We start from the raw sequence: 11272 nt of genomic DNA, 5'->3' as shown, positions 1-11272 counted from the left end.
GAAGAGGAAATGAAGGAGAAGGAAGGATGAGCCAGGCATGTAGAAGCTGGTTAATAGGTGTTTGTATGTGGATGAATGAGTGAGTGATGATAAGGAGAGCCAGGCTGTCATGGGGCAGGCTGCCTGCTCCCGGGAACTTGTCTGTAGCAGTCCGGAAACAAGTCAGCTGCACACTTCAAGAGGTGCAATTAGGGTTCAAAGGCAGGCTTGGGGGTATAGCTCAGGGGTAGAGCATTTGACTGCAGATCAAGAGGTCCCCGGTTCAAATCCGGGTGCCCCCTTGCTGAAGTCACTTTTGGCTATGAAGTAGTAAATAAGAAGGAGGCAAATAATTCTGATGCTGTCTGTGCCTGTGTTCTGTTCTGTCCTCATCTCCAGGATTAGACAATAGAGAGGGTGGTTGTGAGGGATCCTTGAGGTCACAGCTAGTCATGCTGTGTCACAGGCTTTCCCCAGCGACAATGTCTGGGAGGACCCTCTTTGCATTAGCAGGAATCCAGACTTCCAAAATGTTTCCTGGCTTGATGAGCACACCTTCCTTGTGATATCAGTCTCAAGCTCCACTGATCTCCAGACACACCTGACCCACTTTTAAAAAACATTTTTGTTCTATTCCTCGCCTGGCCTTATTCCTCCTTGTCCTCCCTAGCTTCATCATTTTAGCAGGGTCCTCCGTGTCCATCTCCTCCAGAAAGCCCCTCCTGACTTCCTAGCTGCATAGCTTCTTACTCCCTGTTCCCACAGCTCTCTGCTTGGACTTCTGCCACTCTGTGGAAATATTTTGGCTCATGGGTTTGTTTCCTACTTGGACTAAGACTCTTTGAGGAACAGGGATGTTTTATTAGTCTGTGTCCTCAAACATGGTTGGCAGAGCCTGGCACCTATTGTGCTCAAAGAGTGTTTGTTGAGTGACTGAATTAGTAAAACAGTAAGTACCCTCCGAGGGTTGGAGTATGGAGGAGGCTCTCCCTGGGCTGAGTGTGAGGTTCACTTAAGACCCAGAAACAACCACTGTAGTTCTGATGACTATGTGCCAGCCTAGGGAGAAAGACTAGTGCAGACTTGAATGATCTTTCCAGGTGTAAAGGTTGATGCCATTGCTACACAGCCTGAGGAAGAGAGCAGGAGAGAGGAGGACTAGTTAAGGTTGAGAAGGGAAGACAGGAAAGTGGACCACAGTGGAGGAGACTTGCCACCTTCTGGGATGTGGAGAAAAAAGAAAACAGCAAAATATGGACACAGAGATCCTGAGTGCAGTGCACGGGTGAAAAGGTGATAATGAGGAACCATAGACAGATGGGGGTATAGCTCAGGGGTAGAGCATTTGACTGCAGATCAAGAGGTCCCTGGTTCAAATCCAGGTGCCCCCTTTCTTACCTTTTAAATTACTGAAGCAGGTATTGGCATTTCTGCCTCTTCCCCCTACAAATAACCATTAAATTAATGCTCTTTGTCTTGGGATGAACATTTAGGATCTGCACCAGGACCAGCTCCAAGAATTTTTCCCTGAGCATCATCCAGACAATAGCTACTGGGGTCACATTTCACTGAAGAGGCTGATGAAGTTGGCTCAGTCCAGTCCTACCTACCTGGAGACTCTTGCCCTTCATAGCCTGTGGGGAGACTTTGCTTCCTTTCTCTTAATGTCTCATTTTCTCAACCTTGTTATAATCTCCGGAGAGAAGGCTATCTCTTTGTTCTTACTGCTACCACTTGTGAAGTGTGGCTATGCATCTTCCTACTTCCCAGAATTGACTGGAAGAGTTAGAGAACTTATCAAAAGCAAAGCCTCTGTCCTGTCCCTGGGAATCTCTCAGAGGGGCTGCCACAGACTTAGACAACTTGAGTCTCCCTTCTCCCTCTTTTCTCTCTTACCACTCTTTCTTTTTTAATCTGCATCAGTATTTCCTTGGTGAGAATGGCTAGAAGTAGACCCTAATTTATATAATAATTTTAAAAAATTTAGTCAAAATATTTAAAACATAATGGTATAAGGAATCCTGCAGAGGAATTTCCATGTTCCTTAATGAAGAGGGTAATTTGAACCAATCTTTCCTTTGAGGACAAATAAAAAAAGCTGGGGAAATATTACAAACATCTCATCAAAAGCCTCAAAGAGCTAACTAGTTAAATAGGAAATACAAGTTGGAGATTCAGAACAAATGGGAAACAGAAAGATAAAGCTCCACATGAGAGGCTGCTTTGGCCCTGATCATGGTTTTCAGTCCAAGAGAGGCAGCAGAGAGGCTAAGTGAATTTCTGGAAGTCTCTCAGGACCAGAGGGCTAGAAGCCAGAATTCTGGGCCCACCTAGAGTAGGGACATGGGTAAAACCATCTCTGGCTTTGGGCTCGGACCCTGAGGAGGAAGGGTGAGCTGAACGAAAACAGTCCCTGCAAGAATTTGTGGCTGGTCTTTGTGACATCTGGATAGCCTACAAAACTCAAGCCTTGAAATTATATTAAGGTATCCTGACTGCTAGAGCCCCTCAGATACCTGGAAAAAGTGAATGAAAGATGCTATCATCTCCTCCTGGCTTCAAATTAGTTCTACAAAAACATTTTTGAATATAGTGTTCAGTATGTAGTCAAGAATAACTACGTACACCAGGAGGCAAAAACCACCAATGAAAATCAATAGAAACAACAGACCACAGAACTAAACACAGGGACTTTTTATATTAGAACTGTCAGAAACACACTAAAAAGAAACAAAAAACAATGCTTGCTGTTTTCAAGAAGATAAGAGAGAAGCTTTAAAATTTCAATAGGAAGCTGGAAAGCATAAGAAGTAACTAAGAAGATGTGAAAAGAGAACATAGAAATTTTGTATCTAAAATTCAATAACTAAATTAAAAATTCAATGAGTATGTTCATGTTACAGTCAGTGAATGGTTTCAGCCAAAGAGCAAACTGGTGAATTAGAACATTGGGATGATAAAACATCCATTATAAAGCATACAGACAAAAGCATGGCAAACACAGAATAGAGAGTAACAAATTTAGAGGATACAATGAGAAGGTCTAATGTACATTTAAATGGACTCCTGGAAGAGAAAATGAGACCATGAAGTAGAGGCATTTGAAGAGACAAAGGCTAACAATATTTTGCAACTTAGGAAAGACATCAATGCTGACATTAAAGAACCCAAGTGAATCTCAAACATAAGAAACAAAATTAAATCCATACCCAGAGCTACTGTAGTAAAATTGCAGAAAATCACAGACAAGAAACTCAAAAGCATCGTTGAAAAGCAGACACATTATTTTCAGTGAGTTCCAATGAGATTGACAACTGAGTTCTCTAGAGTAACAATGAAAACCAGAAGGCAGTGGAATTGCATCTACTGAAATACTGTAACTTTTTTTTTTTCAAAGATTTTATTTATTTGACAGAGAGACAGCCAGCGAGAGAGGGAACACAAGCAGGGGAAGTGGGAGAGGAAGAAGCAGGCTCCCAGCGGAGCAGGGAGCCCGATGCGGAGCTCGATCCCAGCACTCTGGGATCATGCCCTGAGCCGAAGGCAGATGCTTAATGACTGAGCCACCCAGGTGCCCCATGAAATACTGTAACTGTTAACATAAAATTCTATGCTCAGGTAAAATATCCTTCAGGAGTGAAGGTAAAATAAAGACAATTTCAGACAAATTAAAAACTGAAATAACTCATTCATAGCATGCATGCACTCAAGGAAATTCTAAAAGGTATATTCTAAGCAGCAGCAAATGATTTGGATGGAAGGACAGATGTAGTAAGGAGGCAAAGAAATAGTAAATATCTGAATAAACCTAAGTGAACATTGTATAAAAATAACAATAGTGAGGTTAACGCAACTTATGGGATAATGTAAAAGATAAAAACTGCATATAAATTGGGAGGAAAGTAAGTGCAGTTAAAAGTATTCTAAGGTGCTGGGGCACCTGGGTGGCTCAGTTGGTTAAGTGGCTGCCCTCGGGTCATGATCCCATCCCAGGGTCCTGGGACTGACCCCAGTTGGCTCCTTGCTAAGCAGGGAGCCTACTTCTCCCTCTGCCTGCAGCTCCCCCTGCTTGTGCTTGCTCCCCTGCCACTGTGTCAAATAAATAAAATCTTTAAAAAAAGAAGAAGAAATTGTAAACAAAAAAGAAAAAATATTTTTTTTAAGTATTCTAAGATGCTTGTATTACCTGTGTAGAGGGTAAAGCCATTGGTCAGCCACAGACTTTGAGAAATAACTATGCATATGGAGTTTCTAGCATAATCACTAAAATAGAAGAAATAGCATTTATATATTTCAAACCAGTAGAAAATAATAGCATTATAAAAATCTCAAACAAAAAAAGGAAGAAAGAGAAAAACATAAATAAGCACTATAAATTGAAAGCATAAAAGAAGGAGGTAGACTTGAATACAAATACATCAGCAATTACATTAAAAGTAAATAAATTAAATGCTCTAGGTTAAAAGACAGAGATTATCATACTGGGGTTAAAACAACCAACCACCTGTGTTCTATTTACAAAAGACATCATCTAAAGTTTGGGATACTGAAAGATTGAAAAAGAAAAGGATGAAAAAATAAGTGACTGGCAGAACATTAACAAAAAGAAAGCCAGAGTATCTTTTATCAGACAAAAGAGTCTTTAAAACATGAAATATTACTAGAGATAAAAGAAATTATTAATAACCAAAGGCTGAATTTAACAGGAAGATGTAAGAATTCCTGATTTTTATGCTTCCAGTAATATAGCTTCACAATATGTAAGGCAAAAACTTGACAGAATAACAAAGAGATATCAACACATCTAGAATTAGAGTGGAAAAATTTTACAAACTTTCTCATTAATTAACAGAAGGGGACAAAAACATCATGAATAATTAAAAATTTTTAGCTTCTCCCCCTGCCCAGCTTTATTGAGGTAAACTGACAAATAGAATTGCAATATATTTAAAGTGTACAATGTAATGATATGATTTACATATACATTGTGAAATGATTACCGAAATCAAGTCAATTAACACACCCATATTTACCTGGCAGGGAAGATACCATGATCATGAAGGTGTTCTTTCCAGGGTGAGGCTCATTCACTGCACTCCGGATGAGCGGACCCCTGTGATTTCCCCAAATGTGGGAAACTTGACTGCATAATTTGTGGTAGTGGGGGACTGAAAAAAAAAGTTAATTAACACACCCATCACTCCACATAGTTACGTGTGTGTGTGTGTGTGTGTGTGTGTGTGTGTGAATGCTTAAGATCTACTCTCATAGCAACTTTCAAGTTTACAATACAGTGTTATTAACTATAGTGTCCATGCTGTACATTAGATCTCTGGAATTTATACACTTTATAACTGACTTTCTACCCTTTGACCAACATTCCCCTTTTCTACCACCCCTCAACCCCTGGCAACCCCCAATCCACTCTCTGTTTCTGGGTTTGACTTTAAAAAAAAAATCTACATATAAGTGATACCATACAGTATTTACCTTTTTTTTAAGGGGGGGGGTCTGGTTTATTTTGCTTAATACAATGCCCTCCAGTTTCATCCATGTTGTTACCGATGGCAGGATTTCCTTCTTTCTAATGGCTGTCTAATATTCCCCTGTATGTGTGTGTATACGTGTGTGTGTGTGTGTGTGTGTGTGACATTTTCTTTATCTCTTCATCCATTGATGGATACTAAATCAGCATTTAGAGAAATACTTGTAGCTTTGAGCAATATGCTGGAAAAGAATAGAAATAAACTAAGAATCCATCTCAACAAGTTAGAAAAACTGGATAAAAGAGCACTATGAGAGAAGAAAGAAAAGAGCAGAAATTAATGAAATAGAAAACGAACACAGAATAGACAGGACTAACAAAGCCAAAAGTTGGTTTTTGAAAAGAAAAGATTGATTAACCTGTGGTGAAACTAACAAGAAAAATAAACAGAAACAAATAAACCTATATCAGAAATTAAAAAGAAAAACTGCATATTCTTTAGACTTTAAAATAATGATTATTTAACATTATGAAAACAATATACAAAAAATTTTAAAATCTAACAAACATGAACAAAGAACTTACTATGTGGCAGGCATGATTTTATGTACTTTAAACATATTGATTTGTTCAATTTTCATAACATCTCCACAAACGAGGTACTAACACTGTGCTCATTTCTATCATAATGACCATATTATATATGGCAAAACCGAGGCTAAGGGAGTTAATCAATTTCACCAAGGCCACTCAGCTAGAACCCAGAATTGGAACCCATGTATTTTGTCTTAGGAGTGCAAGGACTTTGCCACTATGCTATGCTGAAATTGAGCAAGAACTTAAAAAATACTACAACTTAACAAAGCTGACACAAGAAAAAATAGAAAAGCTGACTAGTCCTCTAAGTTGTAAGTAGTTATTTTATTCAAGCTGTTATTTGAAACTTTTTCACACACACACAAAAATTCAGACAAGATGGTTTTACGGTGAGTTTTATCTCATACTTAAATTAGCGATAACTATTTTTACATGAAAATCTAAGAATAGAAAAGATATATACATTCTATAACTCCTTTTGTGAGACTAGCACAATCTTGATACCAAAACCCAACAAGGACAGTATAAAGAACACATATGATAGGACTTCATGACCAACCTGGATTTATATCTGGAATGCAAAGTATGTTTAATTTTATAAAAAGCTATAAGTGTAATTCACCATGTAAATAGACTAAAAGAGGAAAATCATATGATTATCTCAGTAGACGCAAAAAGGTGGTTTGAGAAAATTTCACATCAATCCATGATAGAATTTTTTTCGCAAACTAGAAATTGAAGAAAAATTCCTTAATTTGATAAAGACCATTTAGAAAAAGTATAGTTCATGATATGTACTTAATGGTGAAATTTTGAGACCTTTTCATTTGAGATCAGAATGAGGCAAGATATCTACTATCAACGTCCTTATTCAACATTACACTGGAGGTCCTAGTCAGTACAATAAGCTAAGAAAAAATAAAATCTATAAGGATTGGAACAAGGGAAATAAAACTTACAAACTACTTAGATGGTATGAGCATATACATAGGAAATCACAGAGTATCAACAAAGAAATTATTAGAATTAATGAGTGTTTAGCAAGACTACCAGCATTTACCCTGCTTTCTTTTATCCCCTTTTGCCTGGCAAAATCACAGCTTTTGAAATGATACACTAGAAATTTCTGCTTTCAAATCTTAAAATTCTAATGTTAATCAATATTTTTATTCTCCTCACAAATTACATAAAGATACTTTAACTCTTATCACTCTGTTACTTGTGTGTTATTGTTAACCAATATTTTAGTTTTATCTTTTAAAAAAACTTAATAAATTAGACATTAATATTGTGTTATGTGGTCAAAGATTGTTTAGATTTATTTACATATCTTATAATTTCTCTGTTCAACACTCCATTTTGTGTCTCAGACCTCCCATTCTGGGATCACTTTTCTTTTCTCTAAATTGTATATTTAAAATTTTGCTTTAGTGAGAGTATGTTGGCAGTAAACTCTCTCAGCTTTTGTCTGTTCTTGAAGAATAGTTTGGCTGGGAATAGAATTCAGAGCTGTCTGTGATTTCCTCTCAACATATGGAATGTGTTATTGTACTGCTTTCTGGCTTCCTTTACAATTGTTGATAAGTCATACAGCAGTTGAAATATTGCCCTTTTATAGATGATCTCAGATTTCCTTCTGGCTACCTTCAAAGGACAAAGTCCTCGCCCTCAGCCAGGAGACCAAGTACACACTGGCGAGTGAAGGGACCAGGTGAGGGGAGTGCGGGGAGATCAGAAGAGGGGACAAACACATCACCTGAGCAGAGTTGCCTGCCTGGGTGTGATCTCTGCTTTTTCACCCTTTGCAAGAAAACTCAGAAAACAGACTCAGCAAGAGAAGAGGAAATTGGAACTTTCTTACCACACTAGTGGCTAAAATGTTAGGGGGCACCCAGATTTGAACTGGGGACCTCTTGATCTGCAGTCAAATGCTCTACCCCTGAGCTATACCCCCTGCTATACCAGTGAAATCCAATTAATACCCTTTCCCTGTGCAGCCACACCCAGAGCTCCCGCCCCAGATGCCCCTTCAGCATGGTTGGCTGAGTTGCAGGACCAGCTTTACTGCTGACTCATCTCCCTGCCTTAGAAGCAGCAGCAGCAGCAGGTTGCTTTCTCCCCCAGCTCTGCAACCTCTCCATCTTCAGTTCTGGGGCCAGAGCAGTAACTTGGGAAGCATGCCCTGATGGCTGGAAGGATCTATCCTGACACTTGCATCGTGGTTTCTGTGCTGAGCACCTGAAAATAGAGACTCAGAATGCCCAGTGGCTGGCCAAGCACGCACCACTTAAAAGGTAGAAGACACACAGACTGGAGATCGGTCAGAGTTCTCCACACAATGCTCCACCCTCGGAGGCAGGCAGGGTCCTCTCTCATCACCTCAGATCTCCGCGTATTCAACCCATAAACTGCTGGGTGAGATGAGCCACCTGATGAAATGATTGACCCTAGGCTTCAAGGCCCCCTTTCTGTGCTCTGCTCTGCGATGCTGGCTCTGGGACTCTGTAAACCACGCTTATCCTTTGCCAGGTGGCTTCCTGGTTGGTCCCCAATAGGGCTCTCGGAGGGAGACGGGACGGTCAGAGCACCTGTTCTTCCCGCTGTGGTCCCTGTCAGCGTCACCTAGCAGACCCAGCTCATCCCAGGAGCAACCGTGATTGGCGCATGAAGGTTGGTGCTCATGGGACCCGCCTTGCCACGACTCTTTGGGGACACCAGTGCCTCCTTAGAGATCTGAGGCCAGGATCCACAGAGAAACTCCCCAAGTCCGTGAGATGTCCCGAGTTCCCCCCTCTGTTGGTTCCCCCCACCCCGGAGTGGTAGCTGCTCCTTACAGGTACTACCTCCGTGATACTCAGTCTCTCCTTGTCGTCTTTCCGTTCTCTACATTCTGGTTGTTACGGGTTGGATCTCCAAAAAGGTCTGCTGGAATCTTTCCCTCGGTACCGCAGGGTGCGACCTCACTTGGATGGGGTCATGGGAGAGACAGCTAGCTAGGAGGTCGCGGTGGAGCGGGGTGGGGCACAGCATGGCCGGGTCCTGGTAGGAAGCGGATGGACACACACGGGGAGATGACAGCCATGTGCAGACAGAAGTGCATCGACGGGCCGAGGAGTGCTGAGGTCGGCCCCAGACACCAGAAGCTAGAAAGACACAGGGAGGACCCTCCTTTTCAGAGAGGGCACTGCCCTGCCCACACCTTGATTTCAGACTCTGGGCCCCAGAGCGGGGTGCCAATGAATTTCTTTTTTAAGCACCCAGCTTGTGGCACTTTGTTACAGCAGCTTTAAGAAACTAGTACACTCGTTAACCATTATTTGTGTTAAATTCTCTGTTAAAATAACGGAGGCAGCTTTTGCTTCTGGACTGGACCCTGGCTGATACTGAAATTGGGACCATTGCGGCTCTGGGGAAACAGACCCTCAAAGAGAATACTGGGGATGGATTTGGTCTTGTCCTTGGTCTTCAGGGTGGTGCTGAGTCTACGGAATGACCATAAGCGTGCTGGTTCCTAGGCCTAAGCCAGCTTTGTCCTTGTTTGGGGAACTAGAGGACGGTGTCTGTACAACTCAATTTTGTCATTTCAGGTGAAGGAGGAAAAAGCAGGCTCTGGAAGGGGGCACCTGGACTTGAACCAGGGACCTCTTGATCTGCAGTCAAATGCTCTACCACTGAGCTATACCCCCTCCTGTTAGGGAAGGTGTGTAATTAATAAACTTACACTTCCACTCACAGGCTGCTCATTCGGACTCTGCAGAACTGCTAGGTCCAGGCAAGTGTAAACGCACCCTCTCATGCCATGACTATCCTCCTTTTCCAAAAATGCACCATCCCTTCTTGGCATCAGCTTGGAAGATCCCCGTAGCTTCCATCTGACAGCGCGAAGTCTGTACCTGGCTTGGTACTCAGGCAGAAAGCGAAGTCCAGGGGTAAGGTGTCGCTCATGAACAATGACTAGAATGTTCATCACCAGCTTTTTAATGTTAGTCTTATCAAAATTTACATTTTGATATAAGCGAATTGATCCTTTCTAGTCTGTGATTTGGGGGCTGTGTCAGGCTGGTGCCTTGAATGTTTGGGACAGATGTGGTGCGTTTTTGGCTTCTGGTGGAAACAGACTGGCCCGCCGTCCTGGGTGGTGCTGGTGGGTGTGGGTGTCTCTTCAGCACGCCAGGTCTGCGGCTTGGCTTGGGGCATTGTTCCTAGAAGGCTTGCCTGGAGACTCCTTTCCCCTCCTCTTCCCTGGTGAGATAGATACTTGTAATAAATGTTTGAGGCTCAATCTGGCTTCCGTTGCTGGACCCGAGGGCTCTGGCTGCCACAGCAAGCTAAATCCTGAAGTGCCTTATGTTCCACGCTGCTGACAAATGCATCTCCAAGGGGGATGAAGTCAAGCAAAGCTTTTGCAACTTTCTGCAGTGAAGGATCAGCTTTATTTTTATTTTCCTAAAATCTGTCATGGCTCAATAGCAGTGCATCAGACTTGCAGACTTTGAGAACCCTCCTCCCCACCCCACACCACACCAGAGCTGGCCAATGTCAGATTGTTGTAGAATTTCTAAGCATTGACAGCTCACGGGCAGCCCTTTGAATGGCACCAGGCTCATGCTCGCTTCTTCAGCAGCGCATATCCTGAAGGGCACCAGGCTCAAGGACATGCTGACCACGAACTCCTCCAGAATAGAGGGATGACTTCACTACTCTGTTAAGATAGTTATGCAAGCCCTCTGTAGAACTACTGTTTCCAACCAGCCGGCGAATCATACTCCACCAGTAAGGAACTGCATCCAGCTGCTAGTAACCCACCAGAAATGAGAGTGCGAGTGTTGTTGTGCCGGGGGGGTTGGGAGTGGTATGCAGACTCACTCACTACTGTACCGTGCATTTCTAGAGGGAAAAACAGGAAGTTCCTGGGGGAGCTTACAGGCAAGGAAGCAGCCCCATGCCCATGGCCCCTGAACTCTCTTTATTCCACAGAGAGGTGGGCTTGGACCAGGTGGATCTGGGTGCCCTGCAGAACGTGCTCCTGTAGAAGGATCTTTCCTGGCACTGCTATACATTGTCACGGGGTGGAGGGGAGCTAGGAAGACCTCAGGAGCGCCCGGTTGACTATAACAGTGGGAGCTTCCTGGTCAAGGAAGTGGCCTTGTCGGAAGNGCCTCCTTCTAGTGAGTAACTCAGACCTACTGAGCTAGGTGCTTGATAGTTGTT

The 11272-nt window shown here is 42.4% G+C and overlaps 4 non-coding genes and 1 pseudogene across 4 annotated transcripts; 3 read left to right on the top strand and 2 right to left on the bottom strand.

Annotated features, from left to right (window-relative positions):
- The first annotated feature begins 209 nt into the window (after window positions 1-209).
- On the top strand, window positions 210-281 carry TRNAC-GCA. The gene has a single exon. It is a non-coding gene; the product is annotated as a tRNA-Cys (tRNA).
- A 1017-nt stretch (window positions 282-1298) lies between these two features.
- TRNAC-GCA lies at window positions 1299-1370 on the top strand. The gene has a single exon. It is a non-coding gene; the product is annotated as a tRNA-Cys (tRNA).
- A 3634-nt stretch (window positions 1371-5004) lies between these two features.
- On the top strand, window positions 5005-5178 carry LOC121105953 (annotated as a pseudogene).
- Window positions 5179-7943: 2765 nt separating this feature from the next.
- On the bottom strand, window positions 7944-8015 carry TRNAC-GCA. The gene has a single exon. It is a non-coding gene; the product is annotated as a tRNA-Cys (tRNA).
- Window positions 8016-9675: 1660 nt separating this feature from the next.
- TRNAC-GCA lies at window positions 9676-9747 on the bottom strand. The gene has a single exon. It is a non-coding gene; the product is annotated as a tRNA-Cys (tRNA).
- Between the last annotated feature and the right edge of the window lie 1525 nt (window positions 9748-11272).

This window comes from Ursus maritimus, unplaced genomic scaffold (genome assembly GCF_017311325.1).
Source record: "Ursus maritimus isolate PB19 unplaced genomic scaffold, ASM1731132v1 scaffold_3, whole genome shotgun sequence".
Lineage (NCBI taxonomy): Eukaryota > Metazoa > Chordata > Mammalia > Carnivora > Ursidae > Ursus > Ursus maritimus.
The sequence above is the reverse complement of the archived record's forward strand: the minus strand, read 5'-3'. Positions and strand labels throughout refer to the sequence as shown.